The sequence below is a fragment of the Lonchura striata genome, chromosome Z (genome assembly GCF_050655825.1).
Source record: "Lonchura striata isolate lonStrDom1 chromosome Z, ASM5065582v1, whole genome shotgun sequence".
In the NCBI taxonomy this organism is placed as follows: domain Eukaryota; kingdom Metazoa; phylum Chordata; class Aves; order Passeriformes; family Estrildidae; genus Lonchura; species Lonchura striata.
Genome location: NC_140740.1, coordinates 84,461,873 through 84,476,113, shown reverse-complemented (window position 1 = coordinate 84,476,113; position 14,241 = coordinate 84,461,873). Strand labels below are relative to the sequence as shown.

General features: G+C 41.1%; 1 long non-coding RNA gene across 1 annotated transcript in view; it reads left to right on the top strand.

The window, feature by feature from the left end:
• Window positions 1-14,241, top strand: part of LOC146763913 (uncharacterized) — a 63,682-nt gene that overhangs the window by 30,099 nt on the left and 19,342 nt on the right. Inside the window, exon 2 of the long non-coding RNA XR_014951285.1 lies at window positions 948-14,241. This exon is cut by the window's right edge and continues 19,342 nt beyond it. This is a non-coding gene — a long non-coding RNA (uncharacterized LOC146763913). The remainder of the gene's footprint in view (window positions 1-947) is intronic.

The following is a 14,241-nucleotide window of genomic DNA, read 5'->3' as shown; positions in this document are numbered from 1 at the left end:
ATTCATACAGCTGGACATGATTTCCTTACTGGCTTGACCCCACATTTCCCACAGCAAAGTTTCTGACCTTTAGATTCTGAAATTGATGCTTGTGCAGCAAAAGAATCACAGTTCAAACTGGTGCCTCCAAGGAGGGACCCCAAACAAAGGAAATCCTGAGCTTTTAATACCTCGTAGTCTGTGTGTGTGAAAGTCTGACCTCTTCCTACAGAGTCCTCAGCTCCTGCAGTGCCTCAGTGTCTGGTTTTCTGGCTGGTGCTACAGGTCCCTGTGCTGTTTGTTGTGACAAGGGCTGGCAATTCCTGTCCTTTTGCCACGAGCACCCACCCAGAGCTCCATCTGTAGCTCCCACTGCAGCTGTACCCCGAGCTACCTGCATTAAATATTTTCCTTGACAGCTGGGAAACACTGATCCTAAATCCTATATTTAGTGAGAGATTCCTATGCTGTATTTGTGTTCCTGGTGGCAGCCTCGCCCATACTTGTGAATCTCATACAAACACACAATTGTTAAGCCATAGCTATGCAAACTTGGACTTGGCATAAACCTCTTCTTCAACATTAGCTTTAGCCATCCTGCAGTGTCCAGTCAGGAAACAAAGTCACCCTTTGGAGACTTCTGGTAACACAGAAAGACACATATCTTCAGTGAAATTCTTTAGAGAACACCTAACAACTTTGTGAATTTTTCAAGGAGATGCATTATTACAGAAATCTGGATTAGTTCTAAGCTCACCCTTAGAGCACAGTTGAAACTGGTATGTTGATTCCTAGCACCACTGTACACAAATCCCTGTCCTTTTTTCTGAAGGGAAATAATAGTTTGTGCCCTGGGTCCTCTTACTTTTCCAACTCAAAAAATCTTGACAATTCCTTCAAAAGCAACTATTTTTTGTTATGCTTTAGTATTCTTCAACTGAACAATGTAATAAATTTTTATGTTGCAGGTAAGAAATACAAGAAGTCCCCGAAGTCTTTTCACAAGGCAAACTTCGTGAAAACTCATAGACTCAGGAAGACGAGCTCTGGTGGCAGGAAGCATAAAGAGGGGATTTTCTTCTTTACAAAAAAAACAAGAGATAGGATTCAAGTACATTTGTTCTATTACTTTAAGCCACAACAGTAAATCAGAATAGACAATCTGAAAAAAGGGAATTTATTTAACACAAAGAAAAAGTGTTTTTAAGAATATCTTCCTCCGAAACAGCACCTTACATTTCAACTTCTGAATCATTCTCAAGTTGCTGCAAGTGCCCAGTGTGATGGAAAGTCACCATGACAACCACCACACCGTATTGTATTTTTATATTGAGGGCATTAACATCCTGCTATGGTTGTGATTTTTTGATACTTGGGTTGATATATGAAATTTCTTTGGATATGAAACACTTCATTCATGGACTGTATCAAGTTGCTTTTATAAGAATTAAAAGCTGTGTTCCTCCCAGGACATAATTTGTTGCCTGAGAACGAAATTCCAAAATGAGAAGCATTCAGGTCATTTGTGATTTGAGTCACACAGAGCAATTCTCTCTGAAAGCAAATTTTGAAGCATTCAATGTGCTTTGAAAAAAGAGGAGGCGATTGGGACTTCAGCAGCCTGGGATCTTCAAAGACTTTGGTTATTCTGCAAACATCTGCAGATTGACAGTGAAATATAGGCCCTGGATATTTCTTCTTATCTTCTCTGCTGAGATGTTGCTGCCTGTTGCGAGCACTCTGTCCTCAAACTGCACATGGGTTAAATCCAGCAAAGAGCCTGTGTGCTGCTCCTGGCACTGTCTAGGTATATACATATAAAACAACATAGAAAAAAGCAGTAGAAGAACTCCAAATAGGTCCTCTTTCAATGACCTCCCTGACACAGGAAAGTGACACAGATTATTTTCCATTCCTTAAAGAAATATAAGTACCAAATTTGAGATTGCTCCTTAGCTATTGTCTTTCCTCCACTGAAAGAGGATGTTCATGCCAGCAGCCCTAGGAGATATAGATTATTTTGCTGGAAATCAAATGTAGATTTTACTGCTGGAAGCCTAGGCAATACAATTTAGGAGATGGAAAGAATATTCTGGGAAAGGATGGTTTATTTCCTTTGGATTTGAATTAGTCTGCAGATACACATTTCTGGCCATCATATGAGATGAGATTCTGGGACAGATGACCTTCTGATTGAAGAGGTGTATTGAGGAACTTTGCTGTACTCCACTACTGTGTAGTCCTATAAGCTGGTATTGCCATTGCTCCTAGCCTTTGGCAGTAAGTTACAGTCAGGCTTACTTCACCTCAGCTTAAAGAGGTCTGCCTGCAGTTTATTTCACTCAATTCAGTTGTAACAGGAATTTTTCTGACTTACCAGATGCTATTTTTTTTATTTTACTTTTTCTTAGTTTTTTGTGGTTTAATCACTAATATAATTATGAAGTGTAGAGAAAACCATATTTGGCATGACAGCCGAACCCTTGGGGAATGGAGACAGAGAATATTGTGAAGAGGAGGGCTATGGGCATGGGATGGTAAGAGACAGGGTATGGGACTGCAGTGGAGATATCACAACAATGTGCTCTGCCCCCTGAGTTTGGCATGGGAGGCTCCAGAGGTAAGGCAAGCACTATGGAGGGAAGCCTGAGAGTGCCTGGCTTGATGCTGGCCACGCAAATCAAAATTATAGTCCCACAGTGCCACAAGATGAGGCTGCATCAGGGTTTTATTGTCTGGGCTGGTGTGCTGTGAAAGCATTTTGCTCCTGCGTGTGCATGCACAGAACACGCACAGAACACACTAAGATCCCACCAAGCAGCCATCCCAGTGTGAAATACAGGTCCTGGTCTACCTTATAATGTCAAAAGGCATGTGGATGGGATGACTGATACTTGGTCTATAAGTTCTGACAAGAGCTGATTTAGCCTGTAGCTTTCCAAGGCAGAATTGATTCTTTCTAAATCAGTGCTGACAGCTGTTTGTTTAATGTTCTCTTTCTACCTTTTCTAATGGGAATCATCCTTTGTCAGGCAGGCAGTGTTTGACTCTCATTGTTATTGCCATTAGAAAATCCTTTTCCAAGTCTAGTAAAAGCTCTACCATGGGTGCAGTTGCAGCACGCAGAGTAGTCCTTTCTGTGTTTGTGTGTTATTTTTGTTTATGTATAGGATATTTTGGTTTTAGTTCTGTTTTGTTTTATTTGAGTTTTATTCCTACTCCGAATCATTTAGGGCTCATTTCTGCTGGCTTTTGATCTCAATCACAATTACAAGAAAATAGTTTTATAATAAAAAGAGAGTGTTATAAGGCCTGATAGAAAGATTTCCATGAACACTGTAGTCAAGGCCACTTGCAGCTGCTTCAGAATCCTGATTTGACAATGACAATCCCTTGGTGTCTGGAGTCAGATTCTTTAGTCTTATTGTTTCTGCTTTTGTTGAGCAAAGCACATGTTTCTCCAGGCTACTGTTTGAAGAGAGAACATGCCAAGTGAGAAAAAGTCCTATGAGCACTGAGGTCTGTATGTAGGAGTTTAGCTCCTGCTTGGATTCCCAGGTCCCACTAAAAGAAACTTGGAGAAAGTTTTAGATTCCCAGGTCTTACTCAAAAGAAACTTCCTAGGCAGGAAGATTCTTCCCAGTGTCATTACCTGACAAAACTGCAGGGTCCACTGCCATATGGCAGTGCTGTGTTGGGAGCTGTAGTGAAGGGCTAACAGAGGGAAAATCTGGGGGAGCAGGCGAGGTCAGCAGCAAACTGGATCAACATGGGTCAGTCTTAGTGTCAGATAGCTCTATGCCACTGATAACTCCAGCCCTTTGGAAGGAAGGATGGACTCCAGGAAGGAAGGAAGGGGTCACCAAGAATACCTTACATTCTCAGATTCTATGAAAAGAAAATAACCCCCAAAAATGGATTTGCCTTAATCTAAAATTAGAAATCAAGATACATTTAGAAGTTTTAAAGCAGAGCAACTGACTGACTTTTATGCCTCTACAGAAGCTAAAAGAGAGGATGTTTCTAATAAGCAAAAGATACAGTGATGTGACTTTATTTCATTTTGGGCAGGTAGGCTTGATCAGAGCAAGAAACATAATGTTGTATTTTAATTGTGGCACCATCAGTCATGGGCTGGGAGTAAGAGTAGGAAGGCAGGTGAACCTGGAGAGCTGAACACAGGGATTAGATGGTATGTTGGGAACCCCACAAAAGTCATTGTGTTTGATGAGTTAATGATCTGTAACAGGCTATGTCTGCCTGTCAGCATTGGTGCTTGGCCCCAAAACAACAATGAAATAAGCTATTTAGTGCATCACAACACCAGCTGACTTCTACCTATCTATTGCAGTACATACTAATCTTTACTGCCCCTTGCACAATCGCCTGACCCTTACTCCTCACAACACACTTGACTGACCCCAACTCTCCTCTCGACCACCTAATTCACTCTTTTATAACACCCATCCTTATTGGACACAGATATGACCCTTTAAGGGCAAAGATGTTTCTACTCTTTGGTAAATAGAACAGCTGCAACTCCTCAGAGGCGAGATTGCCTTCAGCATTATCTCTGTTGTCTTACAATCCATCCTCCCACATCTGCCTTCAGGCAGGAGTGACCACATACCAGCTCGAGGAGCAGCTGTGTGGAACCTGCAGCAAGGTTCCCACTCCCTTCACTGGGAGCAGACACAGTGTGTGTGGCACTGTGACAGAGGTCTCAGCCTGTCAGAAAACTAGCTGGACAGATTGCTAATCTATAAGTTAGGAAATCTTTGAGAAAGGTGAACTGTGTCTGAAGCAAGGGGTGGGATGTGTTGATTCAGAGGACCACTGCCTGTTGTGGAGGTAGTGATGCAGCTAACCTGAGCAAACATCCTGTGCTGCACAGTCCTGCAGTTGTGCTGCAGGATAAATTCAGCCAGCTCATTGCAACTGCAGGCACCAGTGATGGTGACACCTGTGTGGTCCTGCTTTCAGCAGAGCAGCAAGGAGTTCTCATGAGAATAGCTTTTACCAATAAAATTGTTTTCTTGTAAGAAAATAATGTTATTTCCTGCTAATATTTTGAATTGAAAGGGACCTACAAAGATCATTGAGTCCAGCTCCTAAGTGAACGGCCCACATGGGGCTCTAACTCACAACCTTTGCATTCTTAGCACCCTGCTCTTACCAACTGAGCTAATCTCAAATGACCAAAAAGGCAAAAAGTCCTTTTCAAAAGTGGACAGCACAATGGGGTGTGTAAAAGAAAGAGCTTTCCTCTGAAAATTTATGTGTGCTGATAAGTGAGCTGAGCATCTGTGCACCTACCAAATCATGTCCTCTTGCATCTTTTCAGCTAGGTGTGTATTGGTATATGCACACAACAGCCCACTCTCACATATACCCATGCTGCTTTCTAAAAAAAAAAAAAATACATTTGGAAAGTAAAGTCATTCAGCTAGTGAGTGCAAGTGAGTACAATCGGTTTTCATATAGAAATCGCTGCTCTGCTCCTTTGTCCTCTATGTGCAAATATATCTGCATGGTAACTGAAGAAGAGCTATCCATTAGAAAGTTGTTCTCAATGACACAGTGTTATTCCTAAGCCTATAGAAGAGAGGATTTCTGTAGTCTTTTATGCACTGATAACTAATTCAGCTGTGGATAATTTTCTTCTTTGTCCTTCAGTCACATAGAAGTTGCTACTGTGATTTAGTTTGCTACCACACTTATTTTTTGAGGGTGTTTTTGCACTATCACAACAGATAGAGCCCCTATGGGGAATCCTAAGTATTAAAGTCTTAGACCTTTAAACTGTGCTTTTTAGTCTTGCTACCTGTCTCAAAACACTTAATTTTGTTTTTTATCTGCTTTTTCCAAAGAACTAATCTTCATCACACAGAAAGGTAAGTCAAGGCTGGGCGCTGTATTCTTTCCAATATTGTTTGGACTCAGTAAGGTGGAGCAGATCTTGGGGAAAGGGACAAGCAGAGCAGGAGGTGCTAAGGAGGTTTATGACTAACCACGTGGGAATACCACAAATAATATTGTGACCAGTCTGTTATTCTATGAGCTATGGTGAATGGGATACATTAGAAATGAAAGTCAGTGGTGAAAAAGGGACATTACATGACAGTTGAAGGCCAAATTATTATTCTTTTGGATCTTCATATTGTTTTTAATTGCAGGTGTTTATTAGATTAGTGGGGAGCAGTGATATAGGTGCCTAAGGCTTGTGTCAGGATAGCAAGGGCCAATTCAGTTTGCCAGTGATGAGGAGAACTGGTGACAGAGTGATATTCTGCTGTCCATTGTGTTCCTACTGTTTTTACAGTTTTTTTAGTTTAACAGGAATTACTCTCTTCCTAGAAGTGACAGTGAAGTAGTCTAATAACACTTTATGTAATTTAGCCATGACTAATAACTTGGTCTTATTTACATACTTTTTTATCCTTGGGGGGAAGCTGAAAGACAAGCATTTTGATCACAGTTGCTAAGCTGTGGTTGCTGTCTGCCGATGTGTTTTCAAGCTGTTAAAACTGATCAGAATTGTTCCACTGCAATAACGATTTAGCACAAAAAATTGTTTTGTTTTGTTCTTTTTTTAACTGTAATTGATTTAGTTTTACTAGATCTGTCTTCTCTCTGCAGACCAATTCAATTTTTCAGTTGCAAATCTAAGAATAATAATACAGGAATGTAGGTGTTATCACTGCTACCTCAGATTAAGGCCCCCCCCACCCCCGCCCAGCTGAGCAGCCTGTCTCTAATCATGTACAAAGCTGAGGAAATATCTGATTTTTTCCTTGAGAACTCCCATCTTCCTGCTATTTTTTGGTCAGGAAAGCCCATGAACATGATGGAGTTTTTCCATTTAGTCTCAGGCAAACACCTAACTATTCTTCCTTTAAATATGTGCCAACTTTTTAAACTCACTGAATCCTTAAGCAATGAACCCCACTTACACCCAGCTTGTGGTTTCAGCTGTAAACATCATGAAAGCAATTTTGTTTTCCCCATTTTATTCTATATTTCTAGGGACATTAAGATTTTTTCAAGTGAATAAATTTTCTACTGTATAAACACAAAATGACTAGTATGCTTCAGAGAAAACCAGAGACTGACGTGAGGAGGATACGAGACACTTCTCCACCTTTCAGAAGACCTTTATTTTCTTTGGTGAAATGAAACTATAAAAGAGGTGAGAAGGGGAGATTTTCACTATGCCTCTTGCTCTTTTGTTGTTGAAAGAGCAGCAAGAGGGGGATGGTTTCACATGGGAAGGAAGTCCAGGAGCTAAGGGCAAGCACAGCACAACACAGGCAGGGATGTCCCTGACAGGGAGCACCTGAAGAAGGAGAACAATAACTAGAGAGCCACAAGAAACCATTGATGGCCAGACAAATTCACTACAGTGACTAGGAGGTCTCAAATCTAGCCAAACCCATGGTCAGGACCAGGCAGATAAAGGTCAGGGCACAATCACACCTGCCTAGCAGCTCAGGCAAGGATCAATGTAGCTCCCAAGCCGAGAGGTGAAGATTGTGTGGCTGAAAATATCACATGGGGCTTATCCCAGCCCTTTTCATCCAGCTTCTAACTGGCAGGCCCAAGTAAAAAGCCTGTACCATAGCAGAGCTGTTTTTTCACAAAGGCAGCCAAACCATTTGATAGCAAGAGATTGCAGAACCTATCAGTGTGCTCAGGTTAGTAATTGTCATTTTCTAATTAGCCGCACGTCTTTCCTTCCCTTCTAGGTCTTTAAGATGAAATATATCCAAACTTCTGTGCCAGTGTGATTTATTGTTTTTTTCTGAGAGCAAGAATGATCTTTTTGGTCCAGCAGGGATAGTGGAAACTCCTGTTGTCCTGGCTGGCTGGCAAACCAACACAGGCTGATGGGCTGACTCACAGGACAAAAAATTCCTAGAATTATGCCTCTGGTTTTACAGCAATGGGAGCTCTAATTTTCAACTCCCCAAAAACCGACTAATTTTCAAGAAACCTGTAGAAATTTTAGATATTGGATCTGCCCGTGGCTGGAATAATTTGAGACAGACAGCTAGGTGAATCCTTGTCTGCTTAAGGAATCAGGACATCTGCCACGTAAGTGTACCTCAGGTGTCTCTTTTAGTGGGTTGAATTTTTCTGAAAAGATTAAGAAATTGCAATAAGGAAGAAAGGGTGGCTCAATTTCTATCTCTTAACACAAGCTTCTCTCAGTGTGTAAACTGCTTGGGATCTGTGCACTTCAGAAAATTCCGTTCTTTAAAGGAGGAGTAATTGCTTGGTCCTGCGAGAAACAGTGAAAAAAGTGTGTTGACCATAATTTGGTTGTTCAGTATGTAAAGATACCAGGTTTTGTGAACACTTTGACAGCTTCACACCAAATCCCAGCATGTTAGCAGCTGCTAGGCTCATGTGGCTTCCTCAATATAGATGCTAGCTGAAATCACTCCTCTGGCTTTGCAAGACTGCATCAGGCGAGCAATTTTTTCTGTATATCTGAACATGTTTCTCCAAATCTGAGAGAAAAAAGGAGTCAGATAAATTTCTGTATTGTTTTGGTGGCCTCAAGATGAGTAGAAGACCTTAAGTGCTAAGTCACAAACTGTTACAGCGATAAAAACATTTGGCTTGTGAATGTTTTCTTCCACCATCACTCCTGAAAGTAACTGGGAAACACCTCTTGAGCTGCTGAGCATTACTCTGAGCAGTCAATGCTTCTTTGGGAGTACATATACCATTCCTTGGGCTTTTTCTCCCTCTCCAAGCTCCTTTCTCTGGGAATCATTTCTTGTGCTGCTTTTCCAACTTAATAATAAATATTTCTGTTCTTGGAAAGTCTGGGCAGATTTATCTCCAATTGAGTTTCTCACTTTGCTCATTGAAGAATTGTTTTCTTCTCAGTCTCTTCCTTATGGCTCTAAGAAGGGAATTTTCTAGTGTGACATAAAATCTAAAGCAAGTACTAATTTCATACTTCTGTATTTTGCCATTACTAAAAGTAAGTTTAATCTCTGTTTAGTAGGGCACATTTGCATACACTGCAAATACACAAAGAGAGAAATAGAAGGAGAAAACTTTCCAATTAAGCTGCAGCCCTCTCTTTTTACAGGTGGCTAAGAATGACCAAGGTATATTAGGAATAACCTGAATAATGCAAAAGTCTAATTTTATAATTCTATTAATTTTATTACTGAATAAAAGCATCATTATTTCCTCAGCTTTGAAAGGTTTTCCATAACTACATGCTCTACGCCTTTGGTAACTATTAATAACTTGAGGAACAAGGTTGTAATGAGGATGTAACAGTGTCTTGTCAGTGGAAATGTCATTTAAGTAACCTCATAAGCAGTATATTAAAATTACTATCTGGTATCTTGGTGTGAGCTATAACTTAAATCCTATAAATGAGTTCAAAAGTTTAGAGAGTGACCACCACACTGTTTCACTTTTCTTATGAAACCCAGTGCATATGTAGGGAAAAGAACAAGGGAAAGTAGTTTAAGTATTCTGGCTGCCCCATGTCAAACAAATCCTTTTGAGGTAAATTGTTGAGGAACTGAAGGTGCTTTGCTTTCCAAGCCTGATGCTTTCTGCCTGCTTCAGAAAATTTCTCAACAGCTCCATTTGCTTTGTTTCACTAGCATTGTCTGTTATGTGGCAAGCAGAAACCCATTCATCTATGATAGTGCTCCACGAGAAACTCAGGGATGCAGGCACACCCTGCTGCAGGCATGCCCATTTCCAGCAATGGATGAGGTCTGGCCCCAGTTTTGGTACTTTCTATAGATGACATTGTCACAGGGGAGGAGGATTTCAGAGAATCAGAAATCAGAATTCAGACTGTCCACCCACAGCCTGAAACAGCTGTGCAGAAAGAAAAATTCTAATATTTTCTGCTTCTCTTTGCAGAAAGAAAAATTCTAGTGTTTTCTGCTTCTCTTTGCATATGCAGTATTTAATGCTGAAGATCATATCTGTGCATTAGCATAGTTTAGGTTATTGACAACTGTTCCATGGTATTAATTTTTGCTCTGATTCTATGCATTCTGCTTCAACTGTACTTCACAGATAGTGGCAAGAAGTGGGGGAAAAATAGTAAAATCACAGAAACTGTGATGACCCAAACTAACTGAAAACTGTACTAAGACTTTGTTGAAATATTAGATGAAACTAGGGGAAAGCAATAAATGGTTGGCTACAGAAGATGAATAGGAGTTGACTGCTCACTGTCTTTTCTAGTGAAGAATCTAGTGCAATGATATGAAAGTATTTTCTACCAGCTCTAAAACAAGTGAAGCAGATGGTTCTCCATTTAGTTTGCAGTTGGGTGTGGACATCTGCAGGATGTCAAGAATGCGGGAAATGTATGTGGTTTCAAAAAGAATATTGGGCAGGTCAAGAAAAACAAATTTTTAGAGGGTTATTAAGTAGTCATTGGCTGTAGTTTATGTTTTGTCTGGTCTGTAAACTGTTGGAAACTGGGGAACCACTGAAGGGCAGTAAGCTGTAGGGCCTGATCTATTTTTCTATTCTTACAGTCACCTGGTTTTTGCTACTGTACAGAAGAGGACACAGAGATAGTGAAATTGTTCAGTTGGTTCTAGCACAGCCTTTCTGAACATGAAATATGCAGAATGGAAAATACAGGGATTATTTGAGATACCTGTAGCCACTGTTGTCAAAAGGCACACTTAACTTGACAATGAACAAAATGAAGTGGATGAAAAACAGATTGAATACATGTCTGTTCTCTGGTGCTGGCACTTCCACTTATTTTTCTTTCTACCTGGCTCTGCTCACATAGAAAGAAACTCTCAGATCCAGATACTGTCATGCATCCATGAGATCAAGAAAAAAAAAAAAATGAGGCAAGTCAAGTGGCATAAAGTATGATGGTATTTGAATAAAGCTTGAATAGCCAAGCACCAAGAAGGCTCAGTGGATCAACAGAGAACATTCAGGAACTGGGAGGTAGTGCAGCCACTGCCACACCAAAGTGGGTGCAAATAGACAGCAGGGACACCAGGAAGGTTTGTTCAGGAGGGGCTCTCACGGTGGTTTTCATGGATTAATAATATAAACTAGACAATGCAGGATTTCATCTTGTCTAGATGAGGTGGATGGGGAATGACCACAGTTGAGCATTCTGGGCTAATTTGATTCTAGTACTCAAGACTTGAATCACATCTTATTGAAGAAACACAGCTTTGAGTCTGTGTCTATAGGGTTCTGTCCCTTCAAAACTGGCATCCAGTGGTGCTTTAGAGGGATGTGTGTCCTCAAAGATGTAGAAAAATGTTTGTTGCCCTTTGTCAGGTCCCCTGGGCCTATATGAGTGACTTGAAGACACCTAAAATACCTGAAGTTTGGCATTTTATGGTATGGCATTGCCACTATGCACTGTACACTGTGCAATATATTTAGGTAATGGTGTCCCAGAAGGTAGCATACTGAAACATGGCCTTTTGGTAAATCTGTGTACCTTCTACCCAAAGTTCTAAAATGTCCCTGGACCTCCCAGTTTTGGAACTCCACTGAGAGGTTGGCTTGCTGTGCAACAGAGAACTCTATGGTTCAATATGGCTGGGGAAATGCAATAGCAGCAGATGGGCAGCAACAATCAGAAATAACAGTTTAAACCCTCTAGATGCATGCAGAAAACTCAAACCCTGTAGGTGACCCACGTATTGAGAGGTTCACACAATCTTCTTTGGTTAACTGATCCCATAAAATATACTGCTATGATTTTTCCCAATATATAAATGGAGAGGGGAGTCACTTGGCTTCCTCAAGCCTGTTGTAATAAAAGCTAGAGCAATACAAGGGGATAAGAATGAGAATAAAACTGCTGATAACAGCATTTACAAAGTTTGGGAAGGGTTAGGAGCACTGTGTGCCATAGTAAAATGGAGATCTACCACTTGATCTCATGGATGCATGACAACATTTGGATCTGAGAGTCTCGTTCAATGTGAGCAGAATCAGGTAGAAAGAAAGATAAGTGGAAGTGCCAGCACCAGAGAACAGGCTGGCAGGATACAGCAAGCTGTACAGGATAATGTGTTCCTAAGTCTGGACAGAAGTGACATGACTGGAGATCCCCACATGAAATACAGCAGCAAAAAGCACTTCAGAGCATGGCCTGGTGACCAGGTGTGGAAAGAGCTCACTACCTGTGAAGCTCTGGTACATTTTGCCAGGAAACAAGGCAGAAGTATAAAATTAGGTATTATTGTGTCACCTACAGCCCTGTTATGGCCTATTATTCTGATTACTGGTGTTGAGGGTCACAGCTCAGGACACAGACAGCATTCAGGGACATTTTTTTTCTCCATCTTGTATTTTGATCTGTCAAATTCTTTTCACCACATAGATTTCACTACATTATTCTTTTCACTACACAGATTACCTTGACATCTTCCTGAAATGAACTCAGACATGCTTAGCAGATTCTGAAGATACTTCAGGGCTGCTTTGAAGAGTAATTTAGACCAATTTTTGTCTAGCTTTTCTGAGTTGTGACACAGAACCCTGTCTCTGATTATTAAGAGAATTAGACAGGCAGCTAGTAATACTTCATTAAAATCTCTATTTACAAAAATAAGTTTTATTTAAAATATTCTTCACAAGGTTGGGAGAGTTGATTAAATCCCAAACAAAAATTAAAGTCACGTATGTTCAATTTTTTTTTAATAACAAATGGTTTTAGATAATTTAAATAACAGATGGGCTCTTTAAATAGATGGACTATTTAAATAAATTACTCCAAAAAGTTCAAATAATTATTTACTTCAGTTATCTATTGACTGTGTAAACTCTGAGGGTTCTGTTGCAAATACAGACTTATTATTTTGGAAGAGAAATCCAAGGTGCTGGGAAGAGTGATTTCTTTTGTTCTTCTTCTGATTTTACTGTCATATATTCCTAGCCAAAGATGTTAGTTAAGTTAGGACGCTGGAGCAGGAATGGCAAGAACTTAAAAGAAATTCCTGAATTCCTTGGACAGACTTCTCATCTCTCAGGCCTACAAAAGTGCATATCTAGAAAAACATCCTGGGAAAAGCAGGATATACTTGAGAGATACAGGACTTTAGCTGCCAGTAACAGGAGTGGGATGTTCCAGGGACTTGGGCCTTTAAACACAGCTTATGAAAATAGTAGAGCTCCAACTTTTTATGATTACGTTTCTTCTTCTCTGTGTCTGGAAGACAAAATGCCCTTGAAAGAATTTTCAGGGAAGAATATGCCCTTGATTTATTTATGTTCTTTCCACAGCCAAAGAAACTGGGGAGAAAGGAGAGTTGGGATGATATTTGAGTGCCTTACCCTAAGCAGGCAGAGATTACTCTTGTATCCCCAGTACTGTATGGGAGAGCTCTAGGTCTGTCTGCTCTCCCAGTGCTCATCTGTCTTCTACTTTTTTGGCTGCTCAGCCCCAGATCTGTGCCCACTGCCCTCATGATACCTTCCTGAACAAATGGTCTGTAAGCTTTGCCTGGCGGTACAGTCTGCATTTCCTCCTTGGCAGATGGGGAACCTGAGAGAGTTAGGAATTGCATCATCACCCCTGTCTTCCCTGTGCCACCATCCAAAGGGGTGACTCACAGTTGCAAGATAAGAGCAGTTTGCTCCGTCTGCTCCAGAGGAGAGAGCTGGTAATAATTAATGCCTGTCTCTTCCCGACTTGGAATATTTTGGAGAGGAGACTAGGCAGCCAAGCTGTTTTCCTCCATCTTCCCCCATGCAGGGGCATGTCACGGGCTGCTCAGGAGCTGGGTCAGCACAGAATTCAGGTGTCACAAATGCCAGACTGGTGGAGCAAGGAGACAATCATCCTGCTTACCTGTGCAGATTATCTGGGCATGGTGGGAGCTGAGTGCCCTCAAGGGCTGTAGGGCTGGGTCCTGACAGGAACAACAGCATCAGCACTCATGGGCAGCCAGGAGGAGCCCTGGGTAGCCAGGCAACATCAGACAGGCCCAGTGGTACCCTTCAGATCCTCACACAGACACTGGCAGGATTCAAATGTCATTGTAGAGGCTTTAAGTTTCAATCGTGGAATCACAGAATCTATTGAGTTGGAAAAGACCTTTCAGATCGTCAAGTCCAACCAATGTAGATGTTAATATGAGTAGTGTGAGGCTGGCTGGGTTTTGAGTTGTGTTTTGTGCCTGCTGTTGTGCTGTCTAGAAGCTGGGTGAGCTGAGTTTCCCATGTAATCACACACATCCAGGTGATGAGGCTTTACAAATTCTTGATGAGCTT